This window comes from Doryrhamphus excisus, chromosome 2, assembly GCF_030265055.1.
Source record: "Doryrhamphus excisus isolate RoL2022-K1 chromosome 2, RoL_Dexc_1.0, whole genome shotgun sequence".
Lineage (NCBI taxonomy): Eukaryota > Metazoa > Chordata > Actinopteri > Syngnathiformes > Syngnathidae > Doryrhamphus > Doryrhamphus excisus.
In genome coordinates, this window is record NC_080467.1 from 21,270,012 (window position 1) to 21,288,935 (window position 18,924).

General features: G+C 52.1%; 7 non-coding genes across 7 annotated transcripts; all 7 read left to right on the forward strand.

The window, feature by feature from the left end:
• The first annotated feature begins 2,981 nt into the window (after positions 1 to 2,981).
• trnam-cau (transfer RNA methionine (anticodon CAU)) lies at positions 2,982 to 3,053 on the forward strand. The gene has a single exon. It is a non-coding gene; the product is annotated as a tRNA-Met (tRNA).
• Positions 3,054 to 6,249: 3,196 nt separating this feature from the next.
• Positions 6,250 to 6,321, forward strand: trnam-cau (transfer RNA methionine (anticodon CAU)). The gene has a single exon. It is a non-coding gene; the product is annotated as a tRNA-Met (tRNA).
• Positions 6,322 to 9,082: 2,761 nt separating this feature from the next.
• On the forward strand, positions 9,083 to 9,154 carry trnad-guc (transfer RNA aspartic acid (anticodon GUC)). The gene has a single exon. It is a non-coding gene; the product is annotated as a tRNA-Asp (tRNA).
• Positions 9,155 to 9,505: 351 nt separating this feature from the next.
• trnam-cau (transfer RNA methionine (anticodon CAU)) lies at positions 9,506 to 9,577 on the forward strand. The gene has a single exon. It is a non-coding gene; the product is annotated as a tRNA-Met (tRNA).
• A 3,197-nt stretch (positions 9,578 to 12,774) lies between these two features.
• Positions 12,775 to 12,846, forward strand: trnam-cau (transfer RNA methionine (anticodon CAU)). Its single transcript has one exon. It is a non-coding gene; the product is annotated as a tRNA-Met (tRNA).
• A 2,761-nt stretch (positions 12,847 to 15,607) lies between these two features.
• Positions 15,608 to 15,679, forward strand: trnad-guc (transfer RNA aspartic acid (anticodon GUC)). Its single transcript has one exon. It is a non-coding gene; the product is annotated as a tRNA-Asp (tRNA).
• Positions 15,680 to 16,030: 351 nt separating this feature from the next.
• trnam-cau (transfer RNA methionine (anticodon CAU)) lies at positions 16,031 to 16,102 on the forward strand. Its single transcript has one exon. It is a non-coding gene; the product is annotated as a tRNA-Met (tRNA).
• Positions 16,103 to 18,924: the final 2,822 nt, after the last annotated feature.

The following is an 18,924-nucleotide window of genomic DNA, read 5'->3' on the forward strand; positions in this document are numbered from 1 at the left end:
TCTTATGGACTTGAAAAATCCCAGCCAGTTTCCATTCGTTTCGGGGAACCTCCTCCTTTTTGACGATCACCACATCTCCAACTTGCATGTTTCTTCTTGGCGTATGCCATCTTTGTCTCAGAGCAGTGTTGGTCAGATACTCCTTCCACCATTTGTTCCAGAACTATTCCGACAAATATTGCAATTATCTCCATCTCATTTTAGTATACAAGTCCATCCATCCATCCATCCATTTTCCTCCGCTTATCCAGGTCCAGTTCGCGGGGGGCAGCAGTCTTAGTAGGGAAGCCCAGATTTCCCGGTCCCCGGCCACCTCCTCCATCTCCACCGGGAGGACACCAAGGTGTTCCCAGGCCAGCTGTGAGACATAATCCCTCCAGCGTGTCCTAGGTCTGCCCCGGGGCCTTTTCCCGGCTGGGTATGCCCGGAACACCTCACCAGGGAGGCGTCCGGGAGGCATCCGGACTAGATGCCCGAGCCACCTCAACTGACTCCTCTCGATGTGAAGGAGAAGCGGCTCTACTCTGAGCCCTCCCGGATAACTGAGCTCCTGACCCTATCTCTTAGGGTGAGTCCAGCTACCCTACGGAGGAAACTCATTTCAGCCGCCTGTATCCGAGATGTCATTATTTCGGTCATGACCCAAAGCTCATGACCATAGGTGAGGATGGGAACATAGATCGACCGGTAAATTGAAAGCTTTTTTAACCACGACGGTCCGTTACATTACTGCCGAGGCTGCGCCGATCCGTCTGTCGACCTCACGCTCCCACTTTCCCTCACTCGTGACCATACCTAAGATACCTAAACTCCTCCACCTGGGGTAGGACCTCATTCCCAACCCGGAGGGAGCACTCCACCATTTTGCGACTGAGAACCACGGCCTCTGATTTGGAGGTACTGAGTCTCATCCCAGAGGCTTCGCACTCAGATGCAAACCGTCCCAGTAAGCGCTGAAGGTCACAGCCCGTAGAGGCCATAAGAACCACATCATCTGCAAATAGCAGAGATGAGATTCTAAGGCCCCTGAAACAGATTCCCTCAACACCTTGGCTGCGCCTAGAAATTCTGGGATGTCCATAAGTGCACTTGGCACCAGGACACCCTTGGCTGCAGGTCTATGATCGACTTTGCAGTCGTGTCATCAGACCTGCGTCCGCATGTTCTGGACAGGCGGGTGAAGAGAGGGGCTGAGCTGTCAACTGATCACCACCTGGTGATGAGTTGGATTAGATGGCGGGGGAGGATGCTGGACAGACCTGGTAGACCCAAACGAGTAGTGAGGGTGTGCTGGGAACGTCTGGCACAGTCTCCCGTTCGTCGAGTCTTCAACTCTCACCTCTGGCAGAGCTTCGCCTGCATCCCGGGGGAGGACCGGGATATTGAGTCCGAATGGGCCATATTCCGTGCCTCCATTGCTGAGGCGGCTGACCGGAGCTGCGGCCGCAAGGCGGTCGGTGCCAGTCGTGGCGGCAGGCCCCGAACCCGATGGTGGACACCAGAGGTCAGGGCCGCCATCAAGCTGAAGAAGGAGTCCTATCGAGCATTGATGGCTTGTGGGACTCCGGAAGCAGCTGACAGGTACTGTCAGGCCAAACGGTTTGCGGCTTCTGCGGTTGTCGAGGCAAAAACTCGGGTGTGGGAGGAATTCGGTGAGGCCATGGAGCGCGACTTTTGGTCGGCCTCGAAGGGGTTCTGGCAAACCGTCCGGACCCTCCGAAAAGGGAAGCATTGCCCAGTCCACACTGTTTACAGTGGAGACGGGGCCTGCTGACCTCGACTGGGGATTTGTTTTGGTGAAGTAGGTGCAGACACATCTATTAAAAAATGAAAATACAAAATATACAGTATACAGTATAAATATATGTACACAGTCCGTTTTTTGTTTGTTGTTCCGGAACTGCAGTCTGATTGTTTTTCCTAAGAGTCCAAACTGAGCGTTAATTTAACGCATATAGAGTGTCAAAGTGGCAGGATGAGGCAGAGGTGGGGTGTGAACAGTGTCGGGGGGGCGGGGTTCCGGGACTTGTTGATGAGGCTGACAGCAGACGGGAAGAAACTGTTCTTGTGGCGTGAGGTTTTGGTCCTGATGGGCCGCAGCCTCCTCTCAAAGAGACTGTGTCCGGGGTAAAAAAAAAAAAATAGCAAGACAGCCTCAAGATCCAAAAGTGTTAAGGCAGTCCCATAGTGTCCCCACATCATGCCATGTGTCTATTTGCCTTGAGACATGAGTAAATTAGCTTAAATGCTAACATGCTAATGGTCATCATGTTAGCACCAAGCAAGAGAGTCTTTTTTCAGTCGGGTCTAAAAGTGGGGGCAATGTGAAGCTGTGTCTGTGCCACCTACTATGTTGCTGTGTCCCTGGTCCAGTGTGTTCTCATCTTGGGTTGGAATGTCCCCATGCTGGTAACGGGTGGGGAATACAGTCCGTTGATGAGGATAAGCGGGATGGATTTCAGTGGTTAAAGTCTCCAGCTACCATAAAAACGGTCATGGGCCACGAGCCTGTTCTGAATTCCCCTTTGGCCAATCGACACCACATCATCGCAGCAGCAGTCCTCGTTAGTATAGTGGACAGTATCTCCGCCTGTCACGCGGGAGACCGGTGTTCGATTCCCCGACGGGGAGTACCTCTTTTGTATGTCACAATGTCAACAAACAAACCCTTCTCATTAGAACAAAACCTCTCTTAATCTTCTTCTCAAGGTGTTCAGGTGTCTTGTACAATCTGACAGTCTTTTGCTGCCAAATCATTCCAGTCGTGGATAATGGAGCTGACCAGGAAAATGCCAGCTGTGGGATTTCAACCAGTGCCTCCTGAGCGTAAGGAACCTTAATCTGGCGCTTTCGATCACTCATCCACCCAACCTAAAACGGTGCCCTGACCAGGAAAAAAACTGTGACCTTGTGAGGTTCACTGACAACAGAGGACACTCAAAAGGAGCCGCACAAAGCTGGGTACTTGTACAGATGTCAGCAGCAGAGTGGCGCAGCGGTAGCGTGCTGGGCCCATAACCCAGAGGTCGATGGATCGAAACCATCCTCTGCTATGGCTGTACTCCTTACGTGTCCTTTGAAGAGCTTGCAGATGTATGGTCTTTGTTACTTAGCTGACCTGGTCCAGTAAAGAGTTCACGCTTCCTTTACTGATGTTCTCGATGCATTTATTGCTCTTGAGTGCATTCACACGCCATTGCGGGACATTGAAGCATTGTGAAACCCCGTAACTGTCCTCACTAGTCCATTGTCACTCTTATGGACTTGAAAAATCCCAGCCAGTTTCCATTCGTTTCGGGGAACCTCCTCCTTTTTGACGATCACCACATCTCCAACTTGCATGTTTCTTCTTGGCGTATGCCATCTTTGTCTCAGAGCAGTGTTGGTCAGATACTCCTTCCACCATTTGTTCCAGAACTATTCCGACAAATATTGCAATTATCTCCATCTCATTTTAGTATACAAGTCCATCCATCCATCCATCCATTTTCCTCCGCTTATCCAGGTCCAGTTCGCGGGGGGCAGCAGTCTTAGTAGGGAAGCCCAGATTTCCCGGTCCCCGGCCACCTCCTCCATCTCCACCGGGAGGACACCAAGGTGTTCCCAGGCCAGCTGTGAGACATAATCCCTCCAGCGTGTCCTAGGTCTGCCCCGGGGCCTTTTCCCGGCTGGGTATGCCCGGAACACCTCACCAGGGAGGCGTCCGGGAGGCATCCGGACTAGATGCCCGAGCCACCTCAACTGACTCCTCTCGATGTGAAGGAGAAGCGGCTCTACTCTGAGCCCTCCCGGATGACTGAGCTCCTGACCCTATCTCTTAGGGTGAGTCCAGCTACCCTACGGAGGAAACTCATTTCAGCCGCCTGTATCCGAGATGTCATTCTTTCGGTCATGACCCAAAGCTCATGACCATAGGTGAGGATGGGAACATAGATCGACCGGTAAATTGAAAGCTTTTTTAACCACGACGGTCCGTTACATTACTGCCGAGGCTGCGCCGATCCGTCTGTCGACCTCACGCTCCCACTTTCCCTCACTCGTGACCATACCTAAGATACCTAAACTCCTCCACCTGGGGTAGGACCTCATTCCCAACCCGGAGGGAGCACTCCACCCTTTTACGACTGAGAACCACGGCCTCTGATTTGGAGGTACTGAGTCTCATCCCAGAGGCTTCGCACTCAGATGCAAACCGTCCCAGTCAGCGCTGAAGGTCACAGCCCGTAGAGGCCATAAGAACCACATCATCTGCAAATAGCAGAGATGAGATTCTAAGGCCCCTGAAACAGATTCCCTCAACACCTTGGCTGCGCCTAGAAATTCTGGGATGTCCATAAGTGCACTTGGCACCAGGACACCCTTGGCTGCAGGTCTATGATCGACTTTGCAGTCGTGTCATCAGACCTGCGTCCGCATGTTCTGGACAGGCGGGTGAAGAGAGGGGCTGAGCTGTCAACTGATCACCACCTGGTGATGAGTTGGATTAGATGGCGGGGGAGGATGCTGGAAAGACCTGGTAGACCCAAACGAGTAGTGAGGGTGTGCTGGGAACGTCTGGCAGAGTCTCCCGTTCGTCGAGTCTTCAACTCTCACCTCTGGCAGAGCTTCGCCTGCATCCCGGGGGAGGACCGGGATATTGAGTCCGAATGGGCCATATTCCGTGCCTCCATTGCTGAGGCGGCTGACTGGAGCTGCGGCCGCAAGGCGGTCGGTGCCAGTCGTGGCGGCAGGCCCCAAACCCGATGGTGGACACCAGAGGTCAGGGCCGCCATCAAGCTGAAGAAGGAGTCCTATCGAGCATTGATGGCTTGTGGGACTCCGGAAGCAGCTGACAGGTACTGTCAGGCCAAACGGTTCGCGGCTTCTGCGGTTGTCGAGGCAAAAACTCGGGTGTGGGAGGAATTCGGTGAGGCCATGGAGCGCGACTTTTGGTCGGCCTCGAAGGGGTTCTGGCAAACCGTCCGGACCCTCCGAAAAGGGAAGCATTGCCCAGTTCACACTGTTTACAGTGGAGACGGGGCCTGCTGACCTCGACTGGGGATTTGTTTTGGTGAAGTAGGTGCAGACACATCTATTAAAAAATGAAAATACAAAATATACAGTATACAGTATAAATATATGTACACAGTCCGTTTTTTGTTTGTTGTTCCGGAACTGCAGTCTGATTGTTTTTCCTAAGAGTCCAAACTGAGCGTTAATTTAACGCATATAGAGTGTCAAAGTGGCAGGATGAGGCAGAGGTGGGGTGTGAACAGTGTCGGGGGGGGGGGGGGGGGGGGGCGGGGTTCCGGGACTTGTTGATGAGGCTGACAGCAGACGGGAAGAAACTGTTCTTGTGGCGTGAGGTTTTGGTCCTGATGGGCCGCAGCCTCCTCTCAAAGAGACTGTGTCCGGGGTAAAAAAAAAAAAATAGCAAGACAGCCTCAAGATCCAAAAGTGTTAAGGCAGTCCCATAGTGTCCCCACATCATGCCATGTGTCTATTTGCCTTGAGACATGAGTAAATTAGCTTAAATGCTAACATGCTAATGGTCATCATGTTAGCACCAAGCAAGAGAGTCTTTTTTCAGTCGGGTCTAAAAGTGGGGGCAATGTGAAGCTGTGTCTGTGCCACCTACTATGTTGCTGTGTCCCTGGTCCAGTGTGTTCTCATCTTGGGTTGGAATGTCCCCATGCTGGTAACGGGTGGGGAATACAGTCCGTTGAGGAGGATAAGCGGGATGGATTTCAGTGGTTAAAGTCTCCAGCTACCATAAAAACGGTCATGGGCCACGAGCCTGTTCTGAATTCCCCTTTGGCCAATCGACACCACATCATCGCAGCAGCAGTCCTCGTTAGTATAGTGGACAGTATCTCCACCTGTCACGCGGAAGACCGGTGTTCGATTCCCCGACGGGGAGTACCTCTTTTGTATGTCACAATGTCAACAAACAAACCCTTCTCATTAGAACAAAACCTCTCTTAATCTTCTTCTCAAGGTGTTCAGGTGTCTTGTACAATCTGACAGTCTTTTGCTGCCAAATCATTCCAGTCGTGGATAATGGAGCTGACCAGGAAAATGCCAGCTGTGGGATTTCAACCAGTGCCTCCTGAGCGTAAGGAACCTTAATCTGGCGCTTTCGATCACTCATCCACCCAACCTAAAACGGTGCCCTGATCAGGAAAAAAACTGTGACCTTGTGAGGTTCACTGACAACAGAGGACACTCAAAAGGAGCCGCACAAAGCTGGGTACTTGTACAGATGTCAGCAGCAGAGTGGCGCAGCGGTAGCGTGCTGGGCCCATAACCCAGAGGTCGATGGATCGAAACCATCCTCTGCTATGGCTGTACTCCTTACGTGTCCTTTGAAGAGCTTGCAGATGTATGGTCTTTGTTACTTAGCTGACCTGGTCCAGTAAAGAGTTCACGCTTCCTTTACTGATGTTCTCGATGCATTTATTGCTCTTGAGTGCATTCACACGCCATTGCGGGACATTGAAGCATTGTGAAACCCCGTAACTGTCCTCACTAGTCCATTGTCACTCTTATGGACTTGAAAAATCCCAGCCAGTTTCCATTCGTTTCGGGGAACCTCCTCCTTTTTGACGATCACCACATCTCCAACTTGCATGTTTCTTCTTGGCGTATGCCATCTTTGTCTCAGAGCAGTGTTGGTCAGATACTCCTTCCACCATTTGTTCCAGAACTATTCCGACAAATATTGCAATTATCTCCATCTCATTTTAGTATACAAGTCCATCCATCCATCCATCCATTTTCCTCCGCTTATCCAGGTCCAGTTCGCGGGGGGCAGCAGTCTTAGTAGGGAAGCCCAGATTTCCCGGTCCCCGGCCACCTCCTCCATCTCCACCGGGAGGACACCAAGGTGTTCCCAGGCCAGCTGTGAGACATAATCCCTCCAGCGTGTCCTAGGTCTGCCCCGGGGCCTTTTCCCGGCTGGGTATGCCCGGAACACCTCACCAGGGAGGCGTCCGGGAGGCATCCGGACTAGATGCCCGAGCCACCTCAACTGACTCCTCTCGATGTGAAGGAGAAGCGGCTCTACTCTGAGCCCTCCCGGATGACTGAGCTCCTGACCCTATCTCTTAGGGTGAGTCCAGCTACCCTACGGAGGAAACTCATTTCAGCCGCCTGTATCCGAGATGTCATTCTTTCGGTCATGACCCAAAGCTCATGACCATAGGTGAGGATGGGAACATAGATCGACCGGTAAATTGAAAGCTTTTTTTAACCACGACGGTCCGTTACATTACTGCCGAGGCTGCGCCGATCCGTCTGTCGACCTCACGCTCCCACTTTCCCTCACTCGTGACCATACCTAAGATACCTAAACTCCTCCACCTGGGGTAGGACCTCATTCCCAACCCGGAGGGAGCACTCCACCCTTTTACGACTGAGAACCACGGCCTCTGATTTGGAGGTACTGAGTCTCATCCCAGAGGCTTCGCACTCAGATGCAAACCGTCCCAGTCAGCGCTGAAGGTCACAGCCCGTAGAGGCCATAAGAACCACATCATCTGCAAATAGCAGAGATGAGATTCTAAGGCCCCTGAAACAGATTCCCTCAACACCTTGGCTGCGCCTAGAAATTCTGGGATGTCCATAAGTGCACTTGGCACCAGGACACCCTTGGCTGCAGGTCTATGATCGACTTTGCAGTCGTGTCATCAGACCTGCGTCCGCATGTTCTGGACAGGCGGGTGAAGAGAGGGGCTGAGCTGTCAACTGATCACCACCTGGTGATGAGTTGGATTAGATGGCGGGGGAGGATGCTGGAAAGACCTGGTAGACCCAAACGAGTAGTGAGGGTGTGCTGGGAACGTCTGGCAGAGTCTCCCGTTCGTCGAGTCTTCAACTCTCACCTCTGGCAGAGCTTCGCCTGCATCCCGGGGGAGGACCGGGATATTGAGTCCGAATGGGCCATATTCCGTGCCTCCATTGCTGAGGCGGCTGACCGGAGCTGCGGCCGCAAGGCGGTCGGTGCCAGTCGTGGCGGCAGGCCCCAAACCCGATGGTGGACACCAGAGGTCAGGGCCGCCATCAAGCTGAAGAAGGAGTCCTATCGAGCATTGATGGCTTGTGGGACTCCGGAAGCAGCTGACAGGTACTGTCAGGCCAAACGGTTCGCGGCTTCTGCGGTTGTCGAGGCAAAAACTCGGGTGTGGGAGGAATTCGGTGAGGCCATGGAGCGCGACTTTTGGTCGGCCTCGAAGGGGTTCTGGCAAACCGTCCGGACCCTCCGAAAAGGGAAGCATTGCCCAGTTCACACTGTTTACAGTGGAGACGGGGCCTGCTGACCTCGACTGGGGATTTGTTTTGGTGAAGTAGGTGCAGACACATCTATTAAAAAATGAAAATACAAAATATACAGTATACAGTATAAATATATGTACACAGTCCGTTTTTTGTTTGTTGTTCCGGAACTGCAGTCTGATTGTTTTTCCTAAGAGTCCAAACTGAGCGTTAATTTAACGCATATAGAGTGTCAAAGTGGCAGGATGAGGCAGAGGTGGGGTGTGAACAGTGTCGGGGGGCGGGGTTCCGGGACTTGTTGATGAGGCTGACAGCAGACGGGAAGAAACTGTTCTTGTGGCGTGAGGTTTTGGTCCTGATGGGCCGCAGCCTCCTCTCAAAGAGACTGTGTCCGGGGTAAAAAAAAAAAAACTAGCAAGACAGCCTCAAGATCCAAAAGTGTTAAGGCAGTCCCATAGTGTCCCCACATCATGCCATGTGTCTATTTGCCTTGAGACATGAGTAAATTAGCTTAAATGCTAACATGCTAATGGTCATCATGTTAGCACCAAGCAAGAGAGTCTTTTTTCAGTCGGGTCTAAAAGTGGGGGCAATGTGAAGCTGTGTCTGTGCCACCTACTATGTTGCTGTGTCCCTGGTCCAGTGTGTTCTCATCTTGGGTTGGAATGTCCCCATGCTGGTAACGGGTGGGGAATACAGTCCGTTGATGAGGATAAGCGGGATGGATTTCAGTGGTTAAAGTCTCCAGCGACCATAAAAACGGTCATGGGCCACGAGCCTGTTCTGAATTCCCCTTTGGCCAATCGACACCACATCATCGCAGCAGCAGTCCTCGTTAGTATAGTGGACAGTATCTCCGCCTGTCACGCGGAAGACCGGGGTTCGATTCCCCGACGGGGAGTACCTCTTTTGTATGTCACAATGTCAACAAACAAACCCTTCTCATTAGAACAAAACCTCTCTTAATCTTCTTCTCAAGGTGTTCAGGTGTCTTGTACAATCTGACAGTCTTTTGCTGCCAAATCATTCCAGTCGTGGATAATGGAGCTGACCAGGAAAATGCCAGCTGTGGGATTTCAACCAGTGCCTCCTGAGCGTAAGGAACCTTAATCTGGCGCTTTCGATCACTCATCCACCCAACCTAAAACGGTGCCCTGATCAGGAAAAAAAACTGTGACCTTGTGAGGTTCACTGACAACAGAGGACACTCAAAAGGAGCCGCACAAAGCTGGGTACTTGTACAGATGTCAGCAGCAGAGTGGCGCAGCGGTAGCGTGCTGGGCCCATAACCCAGAGGTCGATGGATCGAAACCATCCTCTGCTATGGCTGTACTCCTTACGTGTCCTTTGAAGAGCTTGCAGATGTATGGTCTTTGTTACTTAGCTGACCTGGTCCAGTAAAGAGTTCACGCTTCCTTTACTGCTGTTCTCGATGCATTTATTGCTCTTGAGTGCATTCACACGCTATTGCGGGACATTGAAGCATCGTGAAACACCGTAACTGTCCTCACTAGTCCATTGTCACTCTTATGGACTTGAAAAATCCCAGCCAGTTTCCATTCGTTTCGGGGAACCTCCTCCTTTTTGACGATCACCACATCTCCAACTTGCATGTTTCTTCTTGGCGTATGCCATCTTTGTCTCAGAGCAGTGTTGGTCAGATACTCCTTCCACCATTTGTTCCAGAACTATTCCGACAAATATTGCAATTATCTCCATCTCATTTTAGTATACAAGTCCATCCATCCATCCATCCATCCATTTTCCTCCGCTTATCCAGGTCCAGTTCGCGGGGGGCAGCAGTCTTAGTAGGGAAGCCCAGATTTCCCGGTCCCCGGCCACCTCCTCCATCTCCACCGGGAGGACACCAAGGTGTTCCCAGGCCAGCTGTGAGACATAATCCCTCCAGCGTGTCCTAGGTCTGCCCCGGGGCCTTTTCCCGGCTGGGTATGCCCGGAACACCTCACCAGGGAGGCGTCCGGGAGGCATCCGGACTAGATGCCTGAGCCACCTCTACTGACTCCTCTCGATGTGAAGGAGAAGCGGCTCTACTCTGAGCCCTCCCGGATGACTGAGCTCCTCACCCTATCTCTTAGAGTGAGTCCAGCTACCCTACGGAGGAAACTCATTTCAGCCGCCTGTATCCGAGATGTCATTCTTTCGGTCATGACCCAAAGCTCATGACCATAGGTGAGGATGGGAACATAGATCGACCGGTAAATTGAAAGCTTTTTTAACCACGACGGTCCGTTACATTACTGCCGAGGCTGCGCCGATCCGTCTGTCGACCTCACGCTCCCACTTTCCCTCACTCGTGACCATACCTAAGATACCTAAACTCCTCCACCTGGGGTAGGACCTCATTCCCAACCCGGAGGGAGCACTCCACCCTTTTACGACTGAGAACCACGGCCTCTGATTTGGAGGTACTGAGTCTCATCCCAGAGGCTTCGCACTCAGATGCAAACCGTCCCAGTCAGCGCTGAAGGTCACAGCCCGTAGAGGCCATAAGAACCACATCATCTGCAAATAGCAGAGATGAGATTCTAAGGCCCCTGAAACAGATTCCCTCAACACCTTGGCTGCGCCTAGAAATTCTGGGATGTCCATAAGTGCACTTGGCACCAGGACACCCTTGGCTGCAGGTCTATCATCGACTTTGCAGTCGTGTCATCAGACCTGCGTCCGCATGTTCTGGACAGGCGGGTGAAGAGAGGGGCTGAGCTGTCAACTGATCACCACCTGGTGATGAGTTGGATTAGATGGCGGGGGAGGATGCTGGAAAGACCTGGTAGACCCAAACGAGTAGTGAGGGTGTGCTGGGAACGTCTGGCAGAGTCTCCCGTTTGTCGAGTCTTCAACTCTCACCTCTGGCAGAGCTTCGCCTGCATCCCGGGGGAGGACCGGGATATTGAGTCCGAATGGGCCATATTCCGTGCCTCCATTGCTGAGGCGGCTGACCGGAGCTGCGGCCGCAAGGCGGTCGGTGCCAGTCGTGGCGGCAGGCCCCAAACCCGATGGTGGACACCAGAGGTCAGGGCCGCCATCAAGCTGAAGAAGGAGTCCTATCGAGCATTGATGGCTTGTGGGACTCCGGAAGCAGCTGACAGGTACTGTCAGGCCAAACGGTTCGCGGCTTCTGCGGTTGTCGAGGCAAAAACTCGGGTGTGGGAGGAATTCGGTGAGGCCATGGAGCGCGACTTTTGGTCGGCCTCGAAGGGGTTCTGGCAAACCGTCCGGACCCTCCGAAAAGGGAAGCATTGCCCAGTTCACACTGTTTACAGTGGAGACGGGGCCTGCTGACCTCGACTGGGGATTTGTTTTGGTGAAGTAGGTGCAGACACATCTATTAAAAAATGAAAATACAAAATATACAGTATACAGTATAAATATATGTACACAGTCCGTTTTTTGTTTGTTGTTCCGGAACTGCAGTCTGATTGTTTTTCCTAAGAGTCCAAACTGAGCGTTAATTTAACGCATATAGAGTGTCAAAGTGGCAGGATGAGGCAGAGGTGGGGTGTGAACAGTGTCGGGGGGGGGGGGGGGGGGGGGGGTTCCGGGACTTGTTGATGAGGCTGACAGCAGACGGGAAGAAACTGTTCTTGTGGCGTGAGGTTTTGGTCCTGATGGGCCGCAGCCTCCTCTCAAAGAGACTGTGTCCGGGGTAAAAAAAAAAAAATAGCAAGACAGCCTCAAGATCCAAAAGTGTTAAGGCAGTCCCATAGTGTCCCCACATCATGCCATGTGTCTATTTGCCTTGAGACATGAGTAAATTAGCTTAAATGCTAACATGCTAATGGTCATCATGTTAGCACCAAGCAAGAGAGTCTTTTTTCAGTCGGGTCTAAAAGTGGGGGCAATGTGAAGCTGTGTCTGTGCCACCTACTATGTTGCTGTGTCCCTGGTCCAGTGTGTTCTCATCTTGGGTTGGAATGTCCCCATGCTGGTAACGGGTGGGGAATACAGTCCGTTGATGAGGATAAGCGGGATGGATTTCAGTGGTTAAAGTCTCCAGCTACCATAAAAACGGTCATGGGCCACGAGCCTGTTCTGAATTCCCCTTTGGCCAATCGACACCACATCATCGCAGCAGCAGTCCTCGTTAGTATAGTGGACAGTATCTCCGCCTGTCACGCGGAAGACCGGTGTTCGATTCCCCGACGGGGAGTACCTCTTTTGTATGTCACAATGTCAACAAACAAACCCTTCTCATTAGAACAAAACCTCTCTTAATCTTCTTCTCAAGGTGTTCAGGTGTCTTGTACAATCTGACAGTCTTTTGCTGCCAAATCATTCCAGTCGTGGATAATGGAGCTGACCAGGAAAATGCCAGTTGTGGGATTTCAACCAGTGCCTCCTGAGCGTAAGGAACCTTAATCTGGCGCTTTCGATCACTCATCCACCCAACCTAAAACGGTGCCCTGATCAGGAAAAAAACTGTGACCTTGTGAGGTTCACTGACAACAGAGGACACTCAAAAGGAGCCGCACAAAGCTGGGTACTTGTACAGATGTCAGCAGCAGAGTGGCGCAGCGGTAGCGTGCTGGGCCCATAACCCAGAGGTCGATGGATCGAAACCATCCTCTGCTATGGCTGTACTCCTTACGTGTCCTTTGAAGAGCTTGCAGATGTATGGTCTTTGTTACTTAGCTGACCTGGTCCAGTAAAGAGTTCACGCTTCCTTTACTGATGTTCTCGATGCATTTATTGCTCTTGAGTGCATTCACACGCCATTGCGGGACATTGAAGCATTGTGAAACCCCGTAACTGTCCTCACTAGTCCATTGTCACTCTTATGGACTTGAAAAATCCCAGCCAGTTTCCATTCGTTTCGGGGAACCTCCTCCTTTTTGACGATCACCACATCTCCAACTTGCATGTTTCTTCTTGGCGTATGCCATCTTTGTCTCAGAGCAGTGTTGGTCAGATACTCCTTCCACCATTTGTTCCAGAACTATTCCGACAAATATTGCAATTATCTCCATCTCATTTTAGTATACAAGTCCATCCATCCATCCATCCATTTTCCTCCGCTTATCCAGGTCCAGTTCGCGGGGGGCAGCAGTCTTAGTAGGGAAGCCCAGATTTCCCGGTCCCCGGCCACCTCCTCCATCTCCACCGGGAGGACACCAAGGTGTTCCCAGGCCAGCTGTGAGACATAATCCCTCCAGCGTGTCCTAGGTCTGCCCCGGGGCCTTTTCCCGGCTGGGTATGCCCGGAACACCTCACCAGGGAGGCGTCCGGGAGGCATCCGGACTAGATGCCCGAGCCACCTTAACTGACTCCTCTCGATGTGAAGGAGAAGCGGCTCTACTCTGAGCCCTCCCGGATGACTGAGCTCCTGACCCTATCTCTTAGGGTGAGTCCAGCTACCCTACGGAGGAAACTCATTTCAGCCGCCTGTATCCGAGATGTCATTCTTTCGGTCATGACCCAAAGCTCATGACCATAGGTGAGGATGGGAACATAGATCGACCGGTAAATTGAAAGCTTTTTTTAACCACGACGGTCCGTTACATTACTGCCGAGGCTGCGCCGATCCGTCTGTCGACCTCACGCTCCCACTTTCCCTCACTCGTGACCATACCTAAGATACCTAAACTCCTCCACCTGGGGTAGGACCTAATTCCCAACCCGGAGGGAGCACTCCACCCTTTTACGACTGAGAACCACGGCCTCTGATTTGGAGGTACTGAGTCTCATCCCAGAGGCTTCGCACTCAGATGCAAACCGTCCCAGTCAGCGCTGAAGGTCACAGCCCGTAGAGGCCATAAGAACCACATCATCTGCAAATAGCAGAGATGAGATTCTAAGGCCCCTGAAACAGATTCCCTCAACACCTTGGCTGCGCCTAGAAATTCTGGGATGTCCATAAGTGCACTTGGCACCAGGACACCCTTGGCTGCAGGTCTATGATCGACTTTGCAGTCGTGTCATCAGACCTGCGTCCGCATGTTCTGGACAGGCGGGTGAAGAGAGGGGCTGAGCTGTCAACTGATCACCACCTGGTGATGAGTTGGATTAGATGGCGGGGGAGGATGCTGGAAAGACCTGGTAGACCCAAACGAGTAGTGAGGGTGTGCTGGGAACGTCTGGCAGAGTCTCCCGTTCGTCGAGTCTTCAACTCTCACCTCTGGCAGAGCTTCGCCTGCATCCCGGGGGAGGACCGGGATATTGAGTCCGAATGGGCCATATTCCGTGCCTCCATTGCTGAGGCGGCTGACCGGAGCTGCGGCCGCAAGGCGGTCGGTGCCAGTCGTGGCGGCAGGCCCCAAACCCGATGGTGGACACCAGAGGTCAGGGCCGCCATCAAGCTGAAGAAGGAGTCCTATCGAGCATTGATGGCTTGTGGGACTCCGGAAGCAGCTGACAGGTACTGTCAGGCCAAACGGTTCGCGGCTTCTGCGGTTGTCGAGGCAAAAACTCGGGTGTGGGAGGAATTCGGTGAGGCCATGGAGCGCGACTTTTGGTCGGCCTCGAAGGGGTTCTGGCAAACCGTCCGGACCCTCCGAAAAGGGAAGCATTGCCCAGTTCACACTGTTTACAGTGGAGACGGGGCCTGCTGACCTCGACTGGGGATTTGTTTTGGTGAAGTAGGTGCAGACACATCTATTAAAAAATGAAAATACAAAATATACAGTATACAGTATAAATATATGTACACAGTCCGTTTTTTGTTTGTTGTTCCGGAACTGCAGTCTGATTGTTTTTCCTAAGAGTCCAAACTGAGCGTTAATTTAACGCATATAGAGTGTCAAAGTGGCAGGATGAGGCAGAGGTGGGGTGTGAACAGTGTCGGGGGGCGGGGTTCCGGGACTTGTTGATGAGGCTGACAGCAGACGGGAAGAAACTGTTCTTGTGGCGTGAGGTTTTGGTCCTGATGGGCCGCAGCCTCCTCTCAAAGAGACTGTGTCCGGGGTAAAAAAAAAAAAACTAGCAAGACAGCCTCAAGATCCAAAAGTGTTAAGGCAGTCCCATAGTGTCCCCACATCATGCCATGTGTCTATTTGCCTTGAGACATGAGTAAATTAGCTTAAATGCTAACATGCTAATGGTCATCATGTTAGCACCAAGCAAGAGAGTCTTTTTTCAGTCGGGTCTAAAAGTGGGGGCAATGTGAAGCTGTGTCTGTGCCACCTACTATGTTGCTGTGTCCCTGGTCCAGTGTGTTCTCATCTTGGGTTGGAATGTCCCCATGCTGGTAACGGGTGGGGAATACAGTCCGTTGATGAGGATAAGCGGGATGGATTTCAGTGGTTAAAGTCTCCAGCGACCATAAAAACGGTCATGGGCCACGAGCCTGTTCTGAATTCCCCTTTGGCCAATCGACACCACATCATCGCAGCAGCAGTCCTCGTTAGTATAGTGGACAGTATCTCCGCCTGTCACGCGGAAGACCGGGGTTCGATTCCCCGACGGGGAGTACCTCTTTTGTATGTCACAATGTCAACAAACAAACCCTTCTCATTAGAACAAAACCTCTCTTAATCTTCTTCTCAAGGTGTTCAGGTGTCTTGTACAATCTGACAGTCTTTTGCTGCCAAATCATTCCAGTCGTGGATAATGGAGCTGACCAGGAAAATGCCAGCTGTGGGATTTCAACCAGTGCCTCCTGAGCGTAAGGAACCTTAATCTGGCGCTTTCGATCACTCATCCACCCAACCTAAAACGGTGCCCTGATCAGGAAAAAAAACTGTGACCTTGTGAGGTTCACTGACAACAGAGGACACTCAAAAGGAGCCGCACAAAGCTGGGTACTTGTACAGATGTCAGCAGCAGAGTGGCGCAGCGGTAGCGTGCTGGGCCCATAACCCAGAGGTCGATGGATCGAAACCATCCTCTGCTATGGCTGTACTCCTTACGTGTCCTTTGAAGAGCTTGCAGATGTATGGTCTTTGTTACTTAGCTGACCTGGTCCAGTAAAGAGTTCATGCTTCCTTTACTGCTGTTCTCGATGCATTTATTGCTCTTGAGTGCATTCACACGCCATTGCGGGACATTGAAGCATCGTGAAACACTGTAACTGTCCTCACTAGTCCATTGTCACTCTTATGGACTTGAAAAATCCCAGCCAGTTTCCATTCGTTTCGGGGAACCTCCTCCTTTTTGACGATCACCACATCTCCAACTTGCATGTTTCTTCTTGGCGTATGCCATCTTTGTCTCAGAGCAGTGTTGGTCAGATACTCCTTCCACCATTTGTTCCAGAACTATTCCGACAAATATTGCAATTATCTCCATCTCATTTTAGTATACAAGTCCATCCATCCATCCATCCATCCATTTTCCTCCGCTTATCCAGGTCCAGTTCGCGGGGGGCAGCAGTCTTAGTAGGGAAGCCCAGATTTCCCGGTCCCCGGCCACCTCCTCCATCTCCACCGGGAGGACACCAAGGTGTTCCCAGGCCAGCTGTGAGACATAATCCCTCCAGCGTGTCCTAGGTCTGCCCCGGGGCCTTTTCCCGGCTGGGTATGCCCGGAACACCTCACCAGGGAGGCGTCCGGGAGGCATCCGGACTAGATGCCTGAGCCACCTCTACTGACTCCTCTCGATGTGAAGGAGAAGCGGCTCTACTCTGAGCCCTCCCGGATGACTGAGCTCCTCACCCTATCTCTTAGAGTGAGTCCAGCTACCCTACGGAGGAAACTCATTTCAGCCGCCTGTATCCGAGATGTCATTCTTTCGGTCATGACCCAAAGCTCATGACCATAGGTGAGGATGGGAACATAGATCGACCGGTAAATTGAAAGCTTTTTTAACCACGACGGTCCGTTACATTACTGCCGAGGCTGCGCCGATCCGTCTGTCGACCTCACGCTCCCACTTTCCCTCACTCGTGACCATACCTAAGATACCTAAACTCCTCCACCTGGGGTAGGACCTCATTCCCAACCCGGAGGGAGCACTCCACCCTTTTACGACTGAGAACCACGGCCTCTGATTTGGAGGTACTGAGTCTCATCCCAGAGGCTTCGCACTCAGATGCAAACCGTCCCAGTCAGCGCTGAAGGTCACAGCCCGTAGAGGCCATAAGAACCACATCATCTGCAAATAGCAGAGATGAGATTCTAAGGCCCCTGAAACAGATTCCCTCAACACCTTGGCTGCGCCTAGAAATTCTGGGATGTCCATAAGTGCACTTGGCACCAGGACACCCTTGGCTGCAGGTCTATGATCGACTTTGCAGTCGTGTCATCAGACCTGCGTCCGCATGTTCTGGACAGGCGGGTGAAGAGAGGGGCTGAGCTGTCAACTGATCACCACCTGGTGATGAGTTGGATTAGATGGCGGGGGAGGATGCTGGAAAGACCTGGTAGACCCAAACGAGTAGTGAGGGTGTGCTGGGAACGTCTGGCAGAGTCTCCCGTTCGTCGAGTCTTCAACTCTCACCTCTGGCAGAGCTTCGCCTGCATCCCGGGGGAGGACCGGGATATTGAGTCCGAATGGGCCATATTCCGTGCCTCCATTGCTGAGGCGGCTGACCGGAGCTGCGGCCGCAAGGCGGTCGGTGCCAGTCGTGGCGGCAGGCCCCAAACCCGATGGTGGACACCAGAGGTCAGGGCCGCCATCAAGCTGAAGAAGGAGTCCTATCGAGCATTGATGGCTTGTGGGACTCCGGAAGCAGCTGACAGGTACTGTCAGGCCAAACGGTTCGCGGCTTCTGCGGTTGTCGAGGCAAAAACTCGGGTGTGGGAGGAATTCGGTGAGGCCATGGAGCGCGACTTTTGGTCGGCCTCGAAGGGGTTCTGGCAAACCGTCCGGACCCTCCGAAAAGGGAAGCATTGCCCAGTTCACACTGTTTACAGTGGAGACGGGGCCTGCTGACCTCGACTGGGGATTTGTTTTGGTGAAGTAGGTGCAGACACATCTATTAAAAAATGAAAATACAAAATATACAGTATACAGTATAAATATATGTACACAGTCCGTTTTTTGTTTGTTGTTCCGGAACTGCAGTCTGATTGTTTTTCCTAAGAGTCCAAACTGAGCGTTAATTTAACGCATATAGAGTGTCAAAGTGGCAGGATGAGGCAGAGGTGGGGTGTGAACAGTGTCGGGGGGGGGGGGGGGGGGGGGCGGGGTTCCGGGACTTGTTGATGAGGCTGACAGCAGACGGGAAGAAACTGTTCTTGTGGCGTGAGGTTTTGGTCCTGATGGGCCGCAGCCTCCTCTCAAAGAGACTGTGTCCGGGGTAAAAAAAAAAAAATAGCAAGACAGCCTCAAGATCCAAAAGTGTTAAGGCAGTCCCATAGTGTCCCCACATCATGCCATGTGTCTATTTGCCTTGAGACATGAGTAAATTAGCTTAAATGCTATCATGCTAATGGTCATCATGTTAGCACCAAGCAAGAGAGTCTTTTTTCAGTCGGGTCTAAAAGTGGGGGCAATGTGAAGCTGTGTCTGTGCCACCTACTATGTTGCTGTGTCCCTGGTCCAGTGTGTTCTCATCTTGGGTTGGAATGTCCCCATGCTGGTAACGGGTGGGGAATACAGTCCGTTGATGAGGATAAGCGGGATGGATTTCAGTGGTTAAAGTCTCCAGCTACCATAAAAACGGTCATGGGCCACGAGCCTGTTCTGAATTCCCCTTTGGCCAATCGACACCACATCATCGCAGCAGCAGTCCTCGTTAGTATAGTGGACAGTATCTCCGCCTGTCACGCGGAA